The 24410-nt window shown below is 40.1% G+C and overlaps 1 long non-coding RNA gene across 1 annotated transcript in view; it reads left to right on the top strand.

Annotated features, from left to right (window-relative positions):
• The first annotated feature begins 12894 nt into the window (after positions 1–12894).
• The window catches only part of LOC129474634 (uncharacterized), a 35457-nt gene continuing 23941 nt past the window's right edge, over positions 12895–24410 (top strand). Inside the window, exons 1-4 of the long non-coding RNA XR_010119533.1 lie at positions 12895–12995; positions 13340–13461; positions 21005–21183; positions 21902–21992. This is a non-coding gene — a long non-coding RNA (uncharacterized lncRNA). The remainder of the gene's footprint in view (positions 12996–13339; positions 13462–21004; positions 21184–21901; positions 21993–24410) is intronic.

Raw genomic sequence — 24410 nt, 5'->3', positions numbered from 1 at the left:
AAAATGAGACAAGGATGGGAAGGCAATCAGGAAAGGGCATGTTATCAAGCAAGGCACTGTTGTGGGCAATTGGAGCTTACACCTGCTGGGGAAGCCTGAGACAGTGGGGAACATGTACCTCACAGTGTACGTGAACATGTACATCACAGTGATGCTCGTGAGGGCCGGGGGAACTGGGGTATTAATACACCAGTTCCATCTGTTGTTGATTGAGGGCCGCTTACTGACGGTATTGATTCCCTGGCACTTCAGGTCAGAGAAAGCCCTCGGTCATAGAGAACATCAAGCCACGGGGCCTGGAGTGCCAAGGGCTGAGTGGATGTGGGCGATGGCCAATGACAATGGCTACCATCAGTGGATTGAATCTTCGGCATCTCATTTCTTGTAAGTCTTCTTAACTTCTGTGCTTGGTGCTGAGGTGAAGCAAACAATTAAGATTCAGTGTTGTCCTTAGGATGCTCACACTTCAGTGAGGGAGTTGAGGAAGCTAAACAGGTAAGCAATTTTGAGCCTGTGAGGTTAGTAGTCTATGATGATATATTTAACAATATGTGCATCATTTGTGATATGCATATTATTTGTTAGGCTGTACTGTAAGCATTTACCTTGACTAACTTATTTGATGCCCACAAGAGCCCTCTAAATTGGGGGCATTTGTTGTCTCTTTTAGAGATAAGGAAGTGGAGGTATGGAAACATTAAGGTGTTCAGCTAGTCTGTAGTGAAGCCAGGATTTGAATACAGGCTATCTACCTCCAGAGCCCTGTTCTTATCCACTAGGCTATAGGTCAGGTTTTCTCAACCTTTATTATTATTGCCATTCTGTGCTGAATAATTCTTTGTTATGGGGGCTGTCCTGTGCATCGTAGGATGCTTGGCAAAGCATCCCCTCTACCACTAGAAGCCAGTAGTACCTGCCTCCCCACCTCCTGTTCTGACAACCAAAAATGTCTCCAGACATTGCCAAATGCCCACTGGGGCACAAATAGCCCCAATTGAGAACCACTGCTGCCTATTATAAAGCAATCAGTTTTTCCTAGGGAAGTGTTATAGAAGGCAAATGGAAATTTCTTTTCTTTTTGTTTAATCTTCTTTCTCATAAAAATAAGGAGAAAAGTAGTATTTCAGAGCTGATCGCATCTCTAAATCAACAGCCAAATATCTCCCAGGGCAGAGAAAATGGAAGTAGAAATCAAGTTATTGAAAAATCAAGTTCAGTTTGTGTGTGTGTGTGTGTGTGTGCATCTGCGTTGTAAACAGGGCATCCTTGCCCACTGTGCTCTGCTACCAGCCCTTCAAACAGGCTGTTTCCATGGTCATTTTTAAAATGTTGTCTTGCAACTTGATGAACTGAGAAATTAGCAAAAAGTCCGTTAAAGGAGAATAGACAGTATGTTCACGCGGGATTGTTTGTTTTGTTATTTTTCATTTTCCTTGGGCAATTTTATTTGTGATTTTTTCGGAGTTTTGTTTTGAACTCTCTTTATCCAAGTAAATACATCCTTCTTCCTTCTATCATAAGCTGGGGGATTCCAAGCTTTATTTTCCAAATCCTCCCAACCCTATTTTATCCATGTGGCTTCTTGGAGCTGGTCAAGTCTGCGAACTGATCCTTGAGATTTTGGGGTGTTCTGTGTGATGACAGTAGCCCTAACTTTGGCATTAAAGTGTCCTTGTTTGTCTCTTTCTTCTTCCAAGATACTCTTTAAAAATTCAGTCTTCTCCAAATTTGGCTTTGTAGCTAATCTATGTGATCAGAGAAGCATCATTTTAGTGTTGGAAGCCTGAATAATTCGCTTTTTCAGTTAGTCATGGAAGTAAAATTCCAGACGTTTAAGCATTCTTTGTAACAAAGCATTTTCATGTTCCTGTGGATAATTTACTAAGCAGTGCTTTGTGAACCTGCTTGCTTTTCTGTGACAAATGCTTTTCATGATCACTGCTCGTGCTCATGCTCAAATACATAGTCACTCTAATGACTTAAATTCCTTTTGCATGGCATTTGTGGGAGGTGAAAAGCCACCATGGTCAAGATCATTGACTCTGGGGTTAGATGGGACTGGGTTTGAATCCTGACTTCACTACTATCAGCTGTGTGAGACTAAGCAAGTGTGACAGGCAGAGTAATGGCTCCCTGAAGATACTAGTGTCTTAATCCTTGAAACCTGTGAATATGTTGCCTTACCTGACAAAAAGGACTTTGCAGATACAATTATGTTAAGAATCTTGAGGGGGGAGATTATCCTGAATCATCTGAGTTGAACAAATGTCATCCCAAAAAAGAGGTCAGAATCAGAGAGGTTAGAAACTGCTAGCATGTTGACTTGAAAACAGAAGAAGAGATGACAAGCCAAAGAATATAAGAAGCTTTTAAATGCTGGAAAAAGTAAGAAAATGGACTCTCCTCTAGACCTAGAGCCCTGCTGACACCTTGATTTTAGCCCAGTGTGACCCAGTTTTCACTGTTGACCTCCAAAACTGTAAGATTATGAATTTGTGTTGTTTTAAAGCCAAAACATGTGTGCTAATTTGTTATAGCAACAATAGGAAATTAATACAGCAAAGTGATGCAATCTCTCCTAACCATTGTTTGGTCATGTACAAAGTCTTGGCAACAATATTTACCCCTTCAAGCTATTGTAAGGTGTAGAAGAGGGAGGCACTGTCTTTTATAATGGAGTTTGACTTTGGACTTAAAAGTAAGAGTTGATATTCAGCAAGGATGATGGGTATTGCCATACTAGTTTATATGTTGCTCCTTCTCTAGTTTCCTCTGAAGATCCCCTACCTCATCCTGGTCACCTAAGGTCCTACACTAAGACTCCTTATTGATCAAGCAGCTATAGAATAAAGAATAAAGAGTAAAAAGAAAAAAGCCTGCACAAGGGAATGTCTGTTCTGATTGGTTAGTGCCATGCCAGTGCTATGTAGGTTGCTGATTATTTTAGTATCACTCCTGCCTAAAAGTAATAGTTAAGGAACAAAATGCAATAAAGAATTGCTCAACTATGCAAATGGTTAATGTCTATAATGCGTAATTTCAACAGATGTAACTAGTTTAAAGGAGAAATAGGTAAAAATGTGCTTATTTCATTCTTTTTCTTGGATAAAATTTTAAATCCTCATTTTCTAGCCACTCTTCTTAGGACTTAAATACTGTGTCTCTTGTTTACTTTTTTCTTTAACAGACAGAAGTGTGACTGTTTTCAGTTGGACAAATATTTAGATTTTCTCCTCTGAAGATAAGTCCCAGTGTCTCAATTGCTAATTCACTTATAATTCTTCTCTATAAATTATTTCACTATTGGCCTTGGAAGAAAAGACCAACTCATTCATATGACTGGAATTTCTTCCCCCAATTTCATAGAGGAATTCATTTTCTAAACATGAGGATTTGATCAATAAACAACTTGCAATCCCTAGGAGGATTTTAAAGGGATTTAGATTGTCAAACATTGACTCAGGATTTGTTCTGGTAGTTGTTAAAAATTACATAAACATATTTTTTTTAACCTCCATCAACCAAAGAGTGAGTAGTAGGAGAAGAGAAGACTTGGACTTGTTATTGATTAGTTGCTATACATGCTCTTCCAGAGAAAGTTAATCAACAAGGTGTTGTCAGTATTAGCACAGTCTTACGTCTCTCTTGGAAATTATTGCTCACAATTGGCAGAGTTGCTGCTGCATCCCTCCTTCCTGCCAGGAACCAATAGAGGTGAGTTTGTTTGCTATACACCAACAAATTTTCTAAGAGCCTGTGGACCATTCTCGTCCACCAACTAAGTGCTGCAGTAAAGAGAGGCAGAACTTCTAGGCCAGAAGAGGGAAGTCATTCCTTAACACACTCTGCATACTAAACTTCCTGATGTAAAAGGCCACATCCATCTTGTTAACCTAAATTCCAAGCATGTAGATTCCATACATATCAAGGTTATGTGTATAGAAAAAAATATATGGCATGATTTGGTTTTTCCTATACGTTGAAATCACATTATAGGAAAGTGCAACTTAAAGTAAAAATGCCATTTGTCAGTGGGAATTATTTAGTCTTTGATAAATGTTGAGAGTACATAAAAGGAAAACACAGCTTATAAGGAATTTATACATAAAAATTATTTTTAGGGGAATTTAATTTAAAACAAAAGATGAGCCACATTAAATCAATTAATATTGCCCTATACGTGTTAAATCTTACTTAAGAGAAATTACGTAAATAATAAAAAATGCAATATCTTATATAATTATTTCTCCATTAAAAGGTGAACTTTGTACTTCTGGATGATGAGATCAAAAGAGCCAGTAAGCTCTGCTATCAAAGGCAGAAATGATGCAAGGGAATTCCCAAGAAGGGGGAAGTTATGCAGTTGAACTATTTTTACTTAACAATGCTTCTGACACCAAATCAGAGGTTTCTTTTCACATCAATGAATTATCCAATTCTCTGAACACCAGCTGGGTGTCCAATAATTCAATTGATCTCTGATACCATCTACCTGGAATTAGCAACAGATTCAACAAGTTAAAGGGCTCAGACACCAATTGCAAATCCCAGGTCACCTATACTTCTGACCCACCAGCTGCATAGACTGGGGGTTCCCACAACTCTCTCCTCAGGTTTGACAGTTTGCTAGGATGGCTCACAGAAGTCAGGAAGCCACTTAACTTACTTCTGCTGGCTTATTCTAAAGGATAAAGATGAGCAGCCAGATAAAGTGGTACATAGGGCAAAGTTTAGATGAGTCCTGAGTGCAGCATCTCTCTTCATGGAGTTGAGGTGCCCCACCCTCCTGGCACACGGATGTGGTTGTGAACTGGAAAGCTCTCTGAACCTGGTCATTTTGAGTTTGTAATGCAGGTCTCGTTATGTAGACATGATTGGTTAAATCGTTGGCCATTGATGATTGACTCGATCTCTAGCCCCTTTCCCCTCCCCGGAGGTGGAGGTTGGGAGCTAAAAGTTCCATGCTTTTAATCAAGGCTTGGTCTTTCCGGCAACTATTTCCCATCCTGAAGCTATCTAGGGACCCACCAAGAGTCACCTCATTTGAACAAAAGATGCTCCTGTCACCCTTATTATGCAGGAAATTACAAGGAACTTAAGAAATATGTGTCAGGAGCCAGGACAAAGACCAAATGCCTTTCTATGGTACCCTAGTAGTACATAGAGTGGAAGGCAAGCTCACAGCCAGCTCCCTCAAGTCCATGTTGAAATTTGGGATGCTAGGTGCAGAAGGACAGAGAGCAGTTGCAGTCTATTGGAGGCCTGAGAATGATAATTCTTCAAGTGGATAAGGAAGGAATAGAATATGCACTGTATTCCATTAAGAATCTTGACTTTTAGTTTTTCAAGACACTGTTCTTTCACTTCTTCTAGCCAAAGATATAACAGAGCAAAACTGTGAAATAGGGCTTAAACAGGTAAGTTCTATAAGTACAAAATAACATAAAAATGAGCAATAATTAATATTGTTCTCCAGTATCTATTGCATTCATTAACAAGGAAATAATTTTCAATTCATCCTCACAACCCCACCCCAATGAAATTTCCTCTCTATTTTATTTCTGATACCAATTTTTAAAGTTGTTTCATTCTCTTCTTACTCTCCTCCTTATTTTTCCAACATTGCTTCCCCTGTTGCCCTCTGTCACTCTTTGAATTTTTAGTGTTGTATTTATGTTTTCAAACATACTAATTAGTTAATTACTATTTAATCCTTCCATTTGGTGCCCTTGGCACCTTATTCCCCTCACCCTAGTCCAGCCACTGGCTTATGCTGTGCCAGCCATAGGAAGGAAGAACAAGAGCCATTTAGTATAGTAAGTAAAGATGACATGACTTTTTATAATGAAATGGAATGATGAGTGTTTTAACCTTTTATGCTCCTCTCTTTCCGAGGATGAAATATTACCATTATCTATTAAAAATTAAAAACAAGTTTAAATTGTGGGTAAGGACTGCCTAAGGGCAAAATTTAAAAAAATGGTTAAAAATCACAAAGGAAACATCAACAATTTAAATAAATTTTCTATACTTTGAAAGCAACATAGACTGCATTAAAAAGCATACTATAAACATGGATAGATAGGTGCAACATATGTGGCACATGCATTGTAAATATATTTACTATTGAAGAACTCATGTGAACCAATTTTTCAAAACTAAAAGCTGTGGGAGAAACATGGGCAAATACTCCATTCACATAAGAGGAAATACAAGTGGTTAGTAAATATTTGAAAGTGCTCAACCCTAACAAGAAATAAATTCATATTGAAAAGGTATCTTTCTACCTATGCCATAAACAAATACAAATTTTAAAAAATACCAGTGCTGGGGAACATTTGGTGAATCTGCTCCAGGAGGGCCAAATATGGATTGTTTTTATTTCTCATCATCTCCCCAAGATGAAATTACCCTTTGCTTTATCTCTCTCCTGATTTAGCTCCTGTGGGGACTAGTTCACCAATCATAATTTCTAGGACTTTCATGTTAAATTTATATTTAGGGTCTCTTGACCTTTCCTTGCCCCTGTACATTGGTTAAGGCTGCCATATCCTACCGAACAGTTTTCCCTAACTTTACCCTCGAAAGAGGAACTTTGTGAAAGCTGCTTTACTTCCTCCATGGAACTCTGCCTACTAAGGGAGGAGGCTGCCACACAAGGTGACCAACTTGTCCCAGTGTACTTGGGACTTTCCCAGTTTTATCACTGAAAATCCCTGAGAAAACCCAGGCAAACTGAGATATTGGTCACTTTTCCCATGTGAAATTAAAAGGAAGATCCTGGTATGCCCCTTTTTCAATATGTTAGTTTTCTAGGGCTGCTTTAACAATATATTATAAACCAGATGGCTTAAAACAACAACAATGAATTCTATCACAGTTCTGGAAGCTAGAAGTACGAAGTCAAAGTGTCAGCAGCATCATGTTCTCTCTGACAGCTCTAGGAGAGAATCCTTCCTTGAGTCTTCTAGCTTCTGATGCCAAGGCCAGCAACCCTTGGTATTCCTTGGCTTGGTAGATGCATCACTCCCCTCTTTGCCTCCATTGTCACATAGCCGTCTTCTCTCTGTTTGTCTTCACATAATCTTCTCTCTGTGCTGTCTATGTCCAAATTTCCCCCTTTGTATGAGGACACCAGTAGTATTGGATTAGAACCCATTCTAATAACCTCAACTTAGTTGAATTTGTGAGGACCCTATTTCCAAATAGGGTCACATTCTAAGATTTTGGGGGTTAGAAATTCAGCATATCTCTTTTTGGAGGACACAAATGCCCAGTCCTGCATTCTTTGGTTCTTGTACAATGAACTCTTTAGTGTAAATTATGGAAAGTTGCAAGTGCAAGATTGAGACATTTGTACTTCATCCACTAGGCATCAATGAGTCACTGACGGCTTCTGAACAAAGGAGTGACATGCTGTTAGTGTCATTTTAACAACATTAACATGGAAATAGTGTACATGATGGGTTGGCTCATGATGGAAGCTGGTTATTAGGACCATGAGAAATCTCCTGGGCCTAGCGCCCAACTACAATCACTGCCTGCTGCTGAGCTCAGCCTTTTGTTCGGGACAGAGCACACATCTCACACCAGAAAGGCCTATAATCCTAAGGCAGTATGTAGACATTCTTTCCAGCAACCAGAGCTCGATCCTAGTTGATCTGCTGCTAAGGGGTACTGCTCTGCCTACCCTCTTGTGAAAGACTTTCTTATCAAATAATAGGTAAGAATTCAATTTCTTACCTATTTCCTCGTGCTCAATCCATGTCTTAGTCTGTTTTGTGCTACTGTAACAGAATACCACAAGCCGGATAATTTATAATGAACAGAAATTGATGTTGCTCATGGTTGTTGAGGTTTTGAAGCGCAAGAGCATGGTGCTGGCATCTGATGAGAGCCTTCTTGCAGCATCATAACATGGTGTAAAGTATCCACAAGGGCGAGAGAGAGCATTTGAGGGAGCAAAAGGGAGTCAAACTTCCTTTTACAACGAGCTCACTCTTGTGATTCTAAACCCACTCTTATGAAAGTAACATAATCCTTTCATGAAGGAAGAGCCCTCATGACCTAATCAGCTCTTAAAACCTCCCCACCTCTCAAAACTTTCACATTAGGAATTAAATTTCCAACACATGAACTTTGAGGGACATATTCTTTTTCTTTTTATTTTTTAGATGGAGTCTTGCTCTGTCACCCAGGCTGGAGTGCAGTGATGTGATCTCAGCTCACTGCAACCTCTGCCTCTGGGGTTCAAGCAATTCTTGAGCCTCAGCCTCCTGAGTAGCTGGGACTACAGGCACGCGCCACCATGCTAGCTACTTTTTGTACTTTTTTAGTAGAGACGGGGTTTCACCATGTTGGCCAGGCTGGTCCCGGACTCCTGATCCCAAGTGATCCGCCCACCTTGGCCTCCTAAAGTGCTGGGATTACAGGCATGAGCCACTGCGCCTGGCGGAGGGACATATTCCAACCATAGAAGCCCACATGCTTATTTCTTCCTGCCTGTCTTAAATCTTTGAGTGTTAATGTTCCCTTCTTTCCCCCAGTGTCCATTCCCACGTGTATAGCCAACCACACTGCAACCTGGACTGCATCTGATTTCTAATTGGGGCATACTTTCTTCTTGCCTTCATGGTCTTTGAGATTACTTTACATTCTTCTCAGTCGCATTCCCTTGACTTTGATCTTGGCATTTTATTTTGATCTCAAGATTAAAACTCTTAGTTATGAGTAAATTATAGGCTGAGGTTAACGTTTACTTGCCATGGTTTCTGGCCTATGTATTACCTTAGCCATTTTTTCTTGACAGCATAACTCTTGAGTTTTCACTCTGTGAAGGGATTTTATTTCCTGGCTCCCTGAAAATTAGCAGTCAGGAAAGTCTTAGAATATTGACAGTGGAGGGGAGGATGAGGTTAAAATACCCAATACCTGAGATTTGAGCATCTTAGCCCATTCTATTCCTTTTTCTTCGCGGATCTGCCCTATTTATGGCTTAAGAGCTTTAGCCTTGAAGCCTGATCTCTGATGTCAGCTGCTTGAACAAGAAATGGACACCCAGCCAAGACTAACTATAAAAGACAGTTTCCTCCTCCAAATTTAGAATGATACCAAGACTGGATTAATTAACTGGAGTGAAACTCAAACTTCACTTCATAGACTCAAGGTTTAAGGCTGCTGTTTTGGACTATCTATGATGGGTTACCTGTAAGTATGTTGAACATATGAGTCCCTCTTCAAAGGATAAAGAATGAGATATGTATTCATTCACTTGACAGATATTGACTGAGAACCTACTAAAATGCCATCGTCTGTTTTAGGCTTTGAAATTATGAGAGTGGAATGGCCTAACATCCCAGAATGTGCTTAACTGAGGTGAGAGGAAGAAAATAAATAAATAACGCCATCTGAAATTATGTTACAGAGTTAAAGGCAATGAAGAAAGGGTAAGAGAATAAGGAGATAGAGAATAGTAGAAATTGGGGGCAGGGGACCTTGCTACTTTAGACAGAATAGCTGCAGAAGATATCTATTAGAAGGTACTACTTGAATAGGAATTTGAATAAAATGAGAGAGTAAGCCACAGGGCTCTCTGGGGAAAAGACATTGCAGGCAGAGGAAGCAGGTGCAAGATCCGTGAGATGTGAGCATATATAGTGGGGCAAGAAAGCTTATGTGGCTATAGAAGTGAGAAGGAGGGAGAGAGTTATAAGGTCTGAGACATAAGCAGTGGCCAGATCAGAAGGTCACTGTCAGCATGGTGATTTTATTTAAAGCTGTCATCACGGTGATTTTCTTTAAAGCATGTTGGAAAACCATGGAATAACATGACCAGATTTATACAGATGTGATTTTTGTTTGTTTGTTTGTTTTTCTTGCGACAGAGTCTCAAGGGGACTGGACTGCAGTGGGGCAATCTTGGCTCACTGCAGCCTTCGCCTCCCAGGTTCAAGCGATTCTCAGCCTCCTGAGTAGCTGAGATTACAGGTGCATGCCACCAGGCCCAGCCAATTTTTGTATTTTTTAGTAGAGACAGGATTTCACCATGATGGCCAGGCTGGTCTTGAACTCCTGGCCTCAAGTGATCTGCTCGTCTCAGCCTCCCAAACTGCTGGGATTGCAGGCGTGAGCCACTGTGCCTAGCCCAGATTTATATTTTAAAGGGATCACTCTTGCTATTATGTGAAGGACAAATGATGAGAGGGGAGTGAAAGAAAGGAGGAGGGAGAGAGAAGAAAGAGTTGACTACTTGTCTACTTTATAAGTCCTATAAGTCTTCACTCTGTCTTCTCTGGTCTGAGAAGTTCTTGTGCACGCTTAGGATATATAATTCCTTACTTGGTTAAATTAAGTGGATTTCTACTTTTTTTTTTTTAAACAACCAAATTGCTCCCTGATTAGGACACTCTCAAGAACTTGAAGTATGGTGAGATAATACATGAGGAGAGGAGGGGATGACTATGAAACATACCATGGTGATACATTTATAGGGCCTAATTATGTACTATTTTCAACTGGGTGCTGAAAACATAATTCAATTTATGGAAAGACTCATTCTACAACAGTAGTCTCAACTGAGGACAATTTTGCCCTCCAGAAAACATTTGGCAATGTCTGGAGATGTATTTTGATCAGGAGGATGGTACTGCTGGCATCTAGTGGGTAGAGGTCAAAGATGCTGCTAACCATCCTGCAATGTCCAGGACAGCCTCTCACAACAAAGAAATTTTCATCTCCAATAGTCAACAGTGCTGAGGTTGAGAAACACTTCTCTAGAATACTGTGGAAGAAAACAGAATGCACTCAGACACAAGCATGAGTATTTGTCATCGGGGCTTCTTGGACCTTTAAGATAGCTCCTCTAAGTTGAAGGAAGGAGAAAGGATAATGAAAAATATACTTACTGGCTGGGTGTGGTGACTCACTCCTGTAATCCTAGCACTTTGAAAGGCCGAGGCGGGTGGATCACTTGAGGTCAGGAGTTTGAGACCAGCCTGGCCGACATGGTGAAACCCTGTCTCTACTAAAAATACAAAACTTAGCTGGGTGTGGTGGCGTGTGCCTGTAATTTCAGCCACTCAGGAGGCTGAGGCAGGAGAATCGCTTCAACCCAGGAGGCAGAGGTTGCAGTGAGCAGAGATCACGCCTCTGCACTCCAGTCTGGGCAACAGAGCAAGACTCCATGTAAAATATATACCAACTTAGGTGTATGGATGTTACTGAATGTGGCCTCTCGTCTGTGGTCCATTGGTCTATCTTGAAGCAGTGAAGTACCTTATAAGAGCATCAGTTTTCTAGATAGAGGAGGAGGACCCACTCAGATGCTGATAATAGATTTTGAGAATGGCCATCTTGCAAATGCATCATTTCCTAATTCATACCCTTTGCTATAGTTTTGCAGATAGGCATCAAATATTGCCGAATTACCATCAATGGTTCCTATAGAAGACGTGCAAATAAAAAGCAATCAGATTGATGCCAAATATTTATCATTAATCTTCATAAATAAGTGGAAGTAAAACTCATTGAAGACTAACTTAACAATTTTCCCTTTATGTGACATTGAAGCCTTAATGTACTTGCAAATTCAATTCAGTAAATAAATGTTTGTTGAATTGAATTGCAAATCAGTCCATTTTGATTCTTGATAAAGAAGTGGGAGAGAAAGAGACTGACTGGTGATTTCAGGCTGGGATTCACCATGTAACTACTCCAAAGGAGAAAAAAGGGCCAGGATACCACCAATGCAGGCAGAGTGTTCACCTCTAGTGGTCCCAGAACCTTCGTTTTATCTTTTCACTTGGGAGAAGATTGGTGTTGTCTCACCACCTTTACAAATCCTCGGGAGGGGATGGGGGCTGCTACCTGGACGTATTTCTGGCAAATTTAACAAATCTCTTTTACACGTTGTTATAATCATTCTTTTCCTGTACGTCTCTGAATTATAGTTATGTATTTGACAAATATTTATTAAGCATCTACTGCATTCCAGGTACATATCTGTATACTGGAGATGCAACAGAGAACAAAATAAGCAAAACTTTCAGATCTCTTGGAGCTTGTAGTCTAACAGGTGAGGCAGACAATAAACCAGATGTTTGGCTAAAATATGTGTATTTGAGATAATAATATGTTAAAGAACAAAATGAAGGAGGGTGGCGAGTAGGGAATTTCTCTGGCTAGGGTAAGAGGGTTGTTAACTTCAGATAGGTTGGCTAGGGAGGGCTGGGCAGAAACAAGTCTTTTAAGAGAGGATTGTAAAGAAGTGAGGGAACAAGTTCTGAGGTTGCCTAAGAGAGGCAACTTCCAAGTTCTTGGAAGAGCACCTGTTAGTGCTCCAAGAAGGAGCCATGGCTGGTGTCTTGGGAACACTGTGTTTCTGGTTGGTGCACCTGGAGTAAGTGAAGGGGCAATGGGAGGAAGTGGGATCCCGGTGATGCAGGTCTCATCGGTCATTGTGGGGATGTTGGCTTTAATGGCAAGTGACATAGAGGCCAGTGGACTATTCTGAGTAGAAGGGTGCCTTGATGTGAGTTGCATTCCAACAGGATTGTTTTGGCTGCTGTGAGGATAACCTGATGTGGGTCAGGCAAGTGAGGAGTCCAGTGTCATAATACACAGGAGCAACACTGGTGGCTTAGACAAGGGAGGTAGAAATGCATGGGGTTGTTTCCCAACACAACACTGTTCTTTTCTCTGCTTACTCTTGTTTCTTTATTTCTAGCAATAGTTACTAATTCATAATTCCTGTTGACATTTCCTGCACTTTCATGAGTTTCTTGAGCCCTGTCTGTTTCCCCGGTTCATTATTATCAAACAGCTCAGCTATGATAGACTGCTGATCTTCATCTTCATATTGATTAATTTCATTTTCACATGCATCACCCACATTTCCAGCATCTTCAGCACAGTTTTCAGATGATGAGTCATTTGCGAACGACAGATTTTCATTATAGGAGTCATCTTTGGAGCAGGATGTGTTGGACTAGACTCAGGTAAAATGTTTGCTCAACTCTGCCTAGCCCTCTCTCTCATGAAATGGGATTTGATGGGTTTCTTTGAGCCCGATCACTGTCAAAATAATTACAAAGCTGTTTTCTCTTATTTATTTGCTGATCAACTGGGAATTGTGTTATTGTTTTACATGGGAAATGTAATTCCAGCAGTCACTACTTTTAAATGAAATGATAACTGCTCTGCATTGTGATTATATAACATGCTCATTATGAACTGAGGACGTTGGTCCCTTGAGTCTGGGTTCCAGACTGGGTCGGTGGTGGGAGGAACCTCACTCTAGCTCACCCCAAATTGGTTAACAGAGGTCTTTCATTTATGGAAGGGGTTGCAAATTGAAATACTTCTCAAGATTCATCAGCCAACGTAACTGGGTGAATCGGGCATATGTAAGAAAACAGGGACTGGAGGGTACTGTCTCGCTGAACTCTACAGGGATAAGCCAAGGTCAGTGCCATTTGCTTGTTATCCTGCCTAAATGTGGTTTCGGTATTAACAAATTGCCTTAAAAGAAGCCAGAAATCTGGATTATTATGGACACTGATATTTAATTTTTTTCACATTTAGAGCAACAAAATAGGCCTTTGAACCAGACCCAGTTCAAGTTGTCTAGTTTGTAACTCCTTATTCACAAAGATACCTTTGCACTTTCTGTATTTATGATGCTGCTTTTACCTACTTTCAGTGAGAACAACCATATGGGACTCTGTATAGTTGAAGCTTGCTGTAACTGACAGTAAAGAATCTTACTTAGGAAAAGTAACAAAATACTTTTTCCTTCTGCTATAACAAAATACCATAGACCAGGTAGCTTATAAACAACAGAAATTTGTTTCTCACAGTTCTAGAGGCTGGAAAGTCCAAGATCAAGCCATCAACAGACTCTGGATCTGGTTCACAGATGGCACCTTCTTTCTTTGTCCTCACATGGCAGAAGGGGCAAATGAGCTCTCTTGGGCCTGTTAATAAGGACATGAATCCCATTTACGAGGGTTCTGCCCTCATGACCAAATCACCTCCTGAAAGACCCCACCTTCTAATACCATCACCCTGGAGGTTAGCATTTCAACAGATGAATGTTGAGGGTCACAAACATTCAGACCACAGCAGGGTGGTTTTCTAACATACCCATGTTCTGACGCTGGCCCCTGGAGGACTGAGTATTGAATCCTGGCCTGAACTGACCCTTAGGCTCTTGGTTCTGTGCTACACTTCCCACCAGTGAGTCGATGGTGTTAGTAGAATTGAACTCAAAACCCTGACTTCAAATTCTGTGTTCTTTCCTTCTTTCCTGGGCCTTCTTTTCTTCAAAATCCACTGCAGGTATCCACTTGAGTCAAGTTTGGAGCACCACTGGTTTATAAGGAAACTTCCTCTTTGGATCATCTTTTCATGGCCACAGTAGGATTTAGAAGAAACCCAGGTCTGAACTGAAACCAGTGTTGTCCAATCTCAGGGCTGCAGCTAGTCTGCCTGGCAACCAGAGCCCAGGCACCGTAGCCTCTGAGACTTGCACTGCAGTCATTTAGGAAAATCCGTCTTGATCTATTTGTCTCTGTCTCTGTCCCTCTCTTTCTCCTCACCAACATTGTCTCCATTTTAATTTTTGAACTTTAAAAAATGCTTTAATTATTACTGGTAAGTATAAAAGTTGTGCTAATGAGACATACATCTAGAAAAAGGTCACCTAGACTTTCTGGGGTAAAAATTGACTTCATGAAGAGCCAGCACTACCAGCTTTAAGCCCTGGATAGTGCTGCTAAGTGTATACCTTAAAGTGGGTAGGCATTAGCTGGGATCATTTGAAATGCAGATTCTGATTCAGTAGGACTAGGGTGAACCTGGACTTCTGCTTTTCTTAGGAGCTACTGGTGATGTTAATGAGGCTGATCTGTGGACCATACTGAGTAGCAAGGCCCTATAAAATTGCTACCTCATCTCTCTCTTCCTCTCTCTCTTCATCCTCAATTATGTTTTCCTTCAAACATCAACATTCAGAATAAATGAGAAATCATGTTTTATTCAATATATTTACTTTTCTGTTTTGTTTAAAAGTGACTACATTTTAGCTATACTATGAGTTAAAAAGACTTTCTGTGTGTGTGTAAGGAGGGATAGCTTTTCCAGGAATGAAAGTACCATTGAGACCATACTTTGCATGATCCCAGATCAAAATGGCCCAAATAAATAATAATTATAATGATATTCTTATTATGATAATGTTTATTGGACATATTCTTTGTCAAGCACTGTATTAATTGTTTAACTTCGTACATCTCTTTGTTTGTGATAACCATATGGGTTGGGAACTGTTGCACCAATCTCAAGTTTATAAATGTCACACACAAAAGCAGGGCAAGAGACTCTAAGGAACTGGTCCAGGGTCACAGAGCAGGAACATGGTAGAGGCAGGATTCAACCAATGCCTGGGATTATTCAAAACTTCAAATCCTATAGAATCTGGGGGCATGCCACCATGCAGACTGAGTATATCATGTCCTCAATGAAAATGACAGAGGGAAATGTTTTATTGGTATCAGCCCTAAGGCTTCTGGTCTTTTCTTGTTGCTGGGTTTTCCAGAGAGTGTCCAGCTTCAACCAGTTTTCTGGAGTACTGGAACAGGTATCTGGGTACCAGAAGTGACCACAACAGGATATAGCAGGTGAAGGTTAACCCAACCAGGAAGTAGACTAACAGTTGAAAAGAGGTTCTCAAAAGGCATGAGGAATCAAAAGAAAAATGCATGAGATGCATTTCCTAAATAGTCCAATTGTTGGGGTTCTCCCATGCTGAGGGATTGAGGAGAGAATATGATCAAACCCTTGCTGAGGATTTGGCCATTGACATGGGCTTCTGGTTAATCAGGCCATTTCCTAAGTAGAGTCAGGTCAATACCATAGGCAATAAGGGTCCAGGTGATCCTGAGGACAGGGCATTTAGGGAGGCAGCTGAAAGGCCCTCTACCAACCAGGCATGAGACAAATGTGATTCTCTGCCATCCACAACCAGCCCAGAGACCCCATCACCACCAACAGTATAAAAAAATGATGAAGTGGGTGAGCTCTGGAGCCAGACTCAGCTAGTAACTGGCCTGGGTCCTTGGGCTCTTGTGATACTCAAATTCTTCATTTGCAAAATGGTATCTTCCTGATGGGACCATTGTGAGAATTAAATGAGGAATTATTTGACTATTGTAAGTGGACTAGAGATAATCCCTAATTTTCTTCACTATAATATTTCTGGACATAATGTTTCTTAATACAAAGAAGGGACTGAATAAATATTAATAGCTGTTACATGAATGATCAAATAAAGACCCTGCTCATAAAAGCACTTAGTACAGGACGTGGCATAGAGTAGAAACTCAGCTTTGCTAGTATACACTTGAAATTTCACACACGAGAAAGACTCATCAAGACCAGGTACTCTCAGGGAAACCCAACACTTAGGAAGTAATTTTATGATGCAAGCTAATGTTTAAATGATGCCTACTGTCTGTGTTAGACACTCTTGTAACCAAGCATTTAATATTAATCAATACACAAAAATCTCTAGACACCCCCATGATGTACAGGGTATTTTTACACATCCACCTCATCTTACAGATGAGAACACTGAGGCATAGAGAAGATATAATTATGTCATTTAAGACCACAGATCTCATAAATGGCAGAGCTTGGATTTAAAACCAGAAGGTTTGGCTGCAGGGTCCATATTCTCAATCACTATCTACCATTGCTGTTCATTTATGAGACTTCCAGGGTGTGAGGACTTGCCTCTAGCCTTGTACCTCTTTGAGCCCACCCTCATCTCCATTCCAGAGGTAATCGGGCTCCTTGGAAAGAGAACCATGTTAGCGGGGAATTGTCTGTAGAAATTGGGGAAGACCATGTGGGCTAAAGTGGAAATGTACTTTTTCATACAAGTGCTTTTTAATAATCAAGCAGAATTAAGATTAATTAAAATTAAATTATGGTTCCTTTTCCATCACAAAAGCTGTGTTTCTAGTTGTTCAATGGAAAGATCATACACAAAGAAAGCAAAAAAAAAAAAAAAAACAAAACACAGGTAGTATTTGGCAACACTGGTCATAAAAAAGAACAATCAAAACTTGTTTATTTTGTAACTAAAATAAAAGTGGAAAGAAGTTGGAAGATAGTGTTTTAGGAAGTTTTAAAAATCCTCTTTATAATCTTTGTTTTTTAACTTCATAATAATAAATATTCACAATATTTTAATGAGATAATGTGTTTTTATAAAGAATCTTCCCATCGTGGTGATAATAGAGAAACCTTGGTTATTGACTCTCAGTGACGGCTTGTAAATGACGTGTAGAAAAATCTGAAAAACCTGGAAGCTTCTTTTTTTTTTTTTTTTTTTCTTTGAGGTGAATCCTTCCATCTGGCTCTGGATCTAGTCTATCCTACCTTTCAGAGATATTAATTTATAAATCATCTCCTCCTCATCTCATTCCGCTCTATCAATTTCCTCTCCTCAGCATTTTAACTTGACCAAAATCTCTGCCATCTTAAAAATACTTCTTTTGGTCCTATGTTTGCCCATATTGCCCTATTTCTTACTCATACTGAATATTATTTTGTACTATTAAAATGTTTATCATTTAAAAATTATCTACCATTTTATAACTAAATTTAACTCATTTATATTTATTAATTGAACATCTATATACCATTGCATTGATATCTTTCCTTTACTAGGTATCTTTTTTTTTTAACTTGACTGTTATTAGTGGATTGGATTTACTTATTTTTGTGTTTATATAGTAGTTTCACAGTTTTACATCTCATTTCTATGTTTTGACGTTTATATGTACACTTTAAATCACATACACGGAAAATTATCCAGTGTATCTTGAGTCAGTCAGTATCCTCTGAGCAGGAAAGAAACCTTAGTATGTTTCACTCTTCTCCAGTCTCTCACTTCCTTATCTATGATACAGTGACCTTTTGAAATTTCAATTCCAGAATCACATTAAAACCATTCACACTTTAGAAGCATTTGGCTTGGCTATGCTTCTATCCAGCCTATCAAAGTGTGAAGGAAGAGGTTGTATTAATTCTGCCATCTTTTAAAGTTCTATTTCTTTTTTTTCCTTTTGTAAAGTTTTTATACATTTTCACTTATTTATTTTTGTTGTATATATTTGAGGAGTATAACATGATGTTTTGATATACATTACACAGTGAAATGATTACTATGGGTAAGTAGATTGACATATCCATCCCCTTCCTTATTTGCCTCGTTTTTGTGGTAAGAGCACCTAAAATTACTCTCTTAGAAAATTTTTAGTATACAATATTATTAACTATAGTCCTCATGCTGTACATTAGATATCTAGACTTATTGCTCCTACCTACTTGCAAGTTTGTACACTTTGACTTATCAGGTCTCATTTCCTTCTCCTCCCTGCTCTCGTAAACACTGTTCTACTCTCTGTTTCTATGTATTCAACCTATTTTTTTTTATTCCACAATTTGACCTTATGTTTTACCGGTTTCTTGTTTTCTGTCCTTTCTTGTATGTCATTTTCTTCTACCATAGATTCTTTGGTAATTTTCCTGTGGTATATCTTCAAGGAACTCAGAGAGACTCTGTAGATGGTAAGGTTTCTGATTTCTTACGTGTTAGCAAATAGTCAAGCGCCTGTTTGATCAGATCCACTGTCTTCTAGCTTACAATGTTGTCTAGCCCACAATGATAGCTAATGACAATCAGAACTTTAGCTTTTAAAGGGAAACGACTTCAGCTTTGATATTTTCAGGTTTTTGTCTTTAGTTTTTGTTCTGACATTTTATCATAATGTTTATAGGGGTGGGTCTTTTATTGCCATCAGTTTTTCTGTTGCTGAATGTTCAAAGGCCCCATTCAATTTAAAGATACTTTTTATTCTTCAGCTCTAGAAAATGTTCTTTTATTAGGATTATTTGTTATATAATTTTCTTCTTTCCTTCTAGAACTCGTTCTTGAGAAATAGTGGAAATTTTGGGTCTCTATTCTATGCCTTTAAAATTATTTTTTTGCATCACCATGAGCCAAGATCATCTCCTCATCCCAAGATCCTTAACTAAATCATATCTGCAAAGACTTTTTTTCCATATAAGGTAATATTTATGGGTTCCAGACCTAGTATCTTTGAGGGTCTTTATTCAGTTTCATAAGGGTGCTTTTTGCTGCTTCTGATTGTAGACCCTGAGGCTGGAGTTTTATTATGCGCCAAAAGTCATGACGTTGTCCTCATCCATCTGATCCAGCTTTGCTCGACTTTCTCACTTTCTCCACCTTTTCTCCTTTTTCCCAGCCGTTTTGCTTCCTTTTTCCACCCATTCAATCTTTCCAAGCACTTACCTCTTTTCCTTTTTCTTTTCCACTCCCCGCTTTTCTCCTCCTTCCTTCACCACCTTCTTCTTTCCCCTCACTTTTACCTTCTTTCCCTTCCTTCTTTCCTTTCTGCATTCTTTTCCCTTCTACCCCTCCTCATCTCCTCGGTGCCTCCCCTCCACCTTCTCCTTCCCCCTTTCTCATCCTTCTTCCACTTCCCTTACATCATATTCTCCTTCTCACAGCTTTTCTCTGCCTAATATCTCTGCAGCTCCAATCAAATATTCTCACCTTGAACCACATCAGGAATTCTTCATCATTTCTGGTTTGCTGAATTTATTTTTTGTTCTTGCTTTCTAGGATCTTGGTTCATTTAATTGTAAAAAAGAAAAATCAATTTCTGAAGTTACATTAAGCTTTTGCAGGTTGGCTGGACACAGTGGCTCACACCCATAATCCCAGCATTTTGGGAGGCCGAGGTGGGCTGATCACTTGAGGTCAGGAGTTCCAGACCAGCCCGGCCAACATGGTGAAACCCCCTCTCTACAAAAATTACAAAAATTAGCCAGGGGTGGTGGTGCCTGCCTGTAGACCCAGCTACTTGGGAGGCTGAGGCAGGAGAATCGCTTGAACCCAGGAGGCAGAGGTTGCAGCGAGCCAAGATCATGCCACTGCACTCCAGCCTGGGCAAAAGAGTGAGACTCCATATCAAAAAAAAAAAGGTTTTGGAGGCAGGAATAATATTCTTTACAATTTTAATGCCTGGAAATGCCTTTTTATTTATGATATTTCTTTAGACTGTGAACTTCTCATAGGAAAGACTCTTCCATATTTGTTTTTATTTACTTAATGCCCAGCACATGGTGTTACTCTTACATGTTTCTGAAATGCATGTCATTGTGGATTTTGTGAAATGAAATGCACATGGTTGTTTTAACTGATCACTCAAGTTGATTAGACTGCCACATCCCACGCAAAAAGAGGGTGCTCAGAAAGCCAGCGATTGGATAATAATTTGAGAATACTCAAGTTTCTAGTAGTCCTACTCGGTTGAACCTAAAAATGCCATTAACCCTTTCTCAAAGAAGCAGATTGGAGGTGAGTAGCAGTTGTGTGGCTTTTTGGTATGCAGCTGTTCACTTTCAAAACTTAATTTAAAACAATAAAAAATGTACCTCGAAATCATTTTGTTTCCCTATTTATTTAATGTGATTTATTCTAAATGCGTTTCATATCACCATAATATATCGGAGCTCAACCACCACCTGTTATTTTGTAGGGGAAATAAACAAGACCTCTCTCATCAGATGAGTTAATTACACTGACATATTCACTCCTCCCCAGAGATACCATAAACTAAAATGCCGCAAAGCTTTAATTCAAACAAGCAGGCTGGAAACAAGAGCTATTGCAGTGGTATAATTTTCTTTGGGAGAATCAAAAGCTCAACACAGACTTGAACTTAGGGGGCAAGATAGCTGGAGTTGATCAAATGGAGGCTCGTCTAGGGTCGCATAATAAATCTGTGGGTGAGTTGAGCTTGAACCCATTTCTCAATATTTTGGCACTGTTTTCCAACCTTTGTGCTTCTGAGCATCATGTGGTCATTTTTAAAACTTGTTTCATCCCGTCATTTCTCCCTCCTCTCAGGTATTTGTCTGGGGATGGCTGTGCACCCAGAAGGCCATTCCCTCCATGAAGATACATGACGGAGGTACCTGGTCCTACCTGGATTCTTGGGCGTGCGGGCAGCAGCAGCAGCAGCCACAGTGAACTTCATCCTAAGGAAATTAAGCACACATTGCTTGAGGCTGCTGTGGAGGTGCCAGGTCAGATTCTCCAGCGGCGGAACCTGAGATGAGGATTCATGGGCAAGGATTTACTGAGAATGTTCCCCCAGAAGAATTGTGTAGGGTGATGGGAGAAGTAGCCCAGGGAAGGGAAAGAAGCCAGCCAGGCAAGATGTGACTTCAGGCAAATCTCAGCCTCAACCTGATCCTACGGGGAGCTCAGGAGTGTAAATCTCACCCCAGATTTTTTTCTCAACTGGCAGCAAAAGAAGTGGGCTTTCATACTCCCCCTACGATTGGTCCCTGGCTAAGAGCCACTGGGAGAGGCGTAAACTCCCAGGCACTTTTGGTTATCTTCCCTGTAAGCAGAGCAGCCCTCACAGCCTGTGGCAGCTCCTTAAAAAGAATCACAGGTATAGGAAAAAGCCCAAAGAAGGGGGGGAAGTGGGGATAGGACCCACAAGAGACTATGAGAAGGATTTAAGGTGGCGTGAGAGGAGAATAGCCAAGTCTGCTGTCTCCAGTAAGGAGTAGCAGGTACTCTGTGCCTACAAGGTGGAAGCTGGGGGAGGAGCCCCACCTCAAGGCAGAGTACCTACAGTCTATATAGATTTTAAGGACTTCTAAAATATTTGAGACCTAAAAACTGAAAAAAAAAAAAAATCATAATTTTAACAAAAAAAATCACTTGCAATTAATGCATTTATTAATTCAACCAATATTTGTTAGATATCTACTAGGTTCCATTCTGTTCTAGGTACTGGGGTTTCTGTAGTGGATAAAACACAAAAATACCAGCCCTCATGGTGAAAAGAGAATGACAACAAACAAGATCAATTAGATCTATGGTAAGATAAATTAGATCTATGGTATTGAGGAGGGAGGCAGGACTTGACTGTGGAGGCTGGGCTCCAATGACACCAGACCAAATTGAAGACTAGCTAAAACAGGGACCTGACAGAAGCAGCTTTCCATAAGACACCTCACCCGTCTGCCATGTCAGTTTACCATTGCCATGGCAACACCCGGGAGTTACCACCCCTTTCCATGGCAATGACCCAAGGATCCAAAAGTGACCACCCTTCCTCTGGAAATTTCTGCATCAACTGGCCCTTAATTTCCAAGTCATTAAAAGTAAGTGTAAATATGGCTGCAAAACTGCCATGAGCTGCTACTCTCGGCACACTGCCCATGGGGTAGCCCAGCTCTGTAGGAGCAGTCACGGAGCTGTAATACTGCCTGAGCTATAACACTCCTGCTTCAATAAAGCTGTTTTCTTCTACCCTACCACTGGCTCACCCTCGAATTGTTTCCTGGGTGAAGCCAAGAACCCTCATGGGCTAAACTCCAATCCGGGGTTGCCTGTCCTGCATCAGCATCTTATGTTCATAAGTTCCATAAAGAAAATAAGGCAGGGGAGGAGAAGTAAGTAGGGTCCATGGTGGTGTGGGTAGGTGTGAGTTGTACTTTTAAATAGGGTGGTCAGGGCAGCATTCTCTGCTATACGTAATGATTGCTGGGAGCTTTTGGGCAAATGAGTAACTCAGAACTAAATAAGTAGCTTAATAAACAGTCTTTCCACTTGTTTTTCACAAAATACATTTCAGTTAATATGCAATGGAAGCAGGGTCACACATTGTACAATTCCAGGGAGCTCCACTCAAAACTGGGCTTGTCAACATGGCAGCTCAGGGAGTGAGTGCATTTTAATATTCTTGACATATCACAAGGTGGTACCTCCTATGACAAGAATGTCCGGGATTACAAAAGTCTTCAAAGAGCCCTTCTCGCTTTGGTCACGTAGCATTGCAGGTCTGCAAGTCAAATGACAGGGCACCCTAGGAAAAGTGGTGTTTGCAAACTGAACTCTTGGAGGTAGATTGATAAACCCACAAACCAATTTGTTCATTTACAGCAGGCGATGTAGCTGGCACAATAACTCAATCAGTCTCTTTCCTGGTATTGACTTACCTGAGGAACCAAATTAATTATCAGAAGGTTGCTCTGCTAAGTATGGAATTAGAAAGAAAGGAAATTGGATGGTCTTAAGGGATTGTTCTTACAGGCTTGGATAAATCCTGATAAATTGCCTTTAAAGAGAAAGGAATGTACTGCTCTTTGAGAACCTGGCTCAGTCGTAACCACCTTCTCCTTGAACTCTGATGCTGACCCAAGTTTGTCATCCAAGGCTTTTAGTTTACACTTGTTCTTATAACCTGGTTTCAGAAAAAAAATCTAAATTGCATTGTAAATCAATGAGATTTTAAGTGTGCTGTGTTCTGACTGTGTTCAGGGAGGTATTTTAATCTCATGGATAAATGGTAATCTTTCATCAGAGATAATTTCCTCTTTTTGATCTTTCTCTTTATTCCTTTGTCTGTCTTGCTTTAGGTCCTTTTTCTTTTTTCTCATCACCATAGCAAATGTCTCAAAAAACTGTGGTTGTAAAATAAGCAGATAACAACCACGCCTTTGTTTCATCATAATGGTTAGGAGCACACACTCCAGCTAAATCCTGGTCCTTCTTGGTGGCTGTATGATCTTTTTTTTAAAATTAATTAATATATTTTATTATTATTATACTTTAAGTTTTAGGGTACATGTGCACAACGTGCAGGTTTGTTACATATGTATACATGTGCCATGTCGGTGTGCTGCACCCATTGACTCGGCATTTAGCATTAGGTATATTTCCTAATGCTGTCCCTCCCTCCTCCGCCCATCCCACAACAGTCCCCAGTGTGTGATGTTCCCCTTCCTGTGTCCATGTATTCTCATTGTTCAATTCGCACCTATGAGTGAGAACATGCAGTGTTTGGTTTTTTGTCCTTGCAACAGTTTGCTGAGAATGATGGTTCCAGCTTCATCCATGTCCCTACAAAGGACATGAACTCATCATTTTTTATGGCTGCATAGTATTCCATGGTGTATATGTGCCACATTTTCTTTTTTTTTTTATTATTATACTTTAGGTTTTAGGGTACATGTGCACAGTGTGCAGGTTTGTTACATATGTATCCATGTGCCATGTTGTTTTGCTGCACCCATTAACTCGTCATTTACCATTAGGTATATCTCCTAATGCTGTCCCTCCCCACTCCCCGCACCCCACAACAGTCCCCGGAGTGTGATGTTCCCCTTCCTATGTCCATGAGTTCTCATTGTTCAATTCCCACCTATGAGTGAGAACATGCGGTGTTTGGTTTTTTGTCCTTGTGATAGTTTACTGAGAATTATGTTTTCCAGTTTCATCCATGTCCCTACAA

This window comes from Symphalangus syndactylus, chromosome 24 (assembly GCF_028878055.3).
Source record: "Symphalangus syndactylus isolate Jambi chromosome 24, NHGRI_mSymSyn1-v2.1_pri, whole genome shotgun sequence".
Classification (NCBI taxonomy): domain Eukaryota; kingdom Metazoa; phylum Chordata; class Mammalia; order Primates; family Hylobatidae; genus Symphalangus; species Symphalangus syndactylus.
The sequence above is the reverse complement of the archived record's forward strand: the minus strand, read 5'-3'. Positions and strand labels throughout refer to the sequence as shown.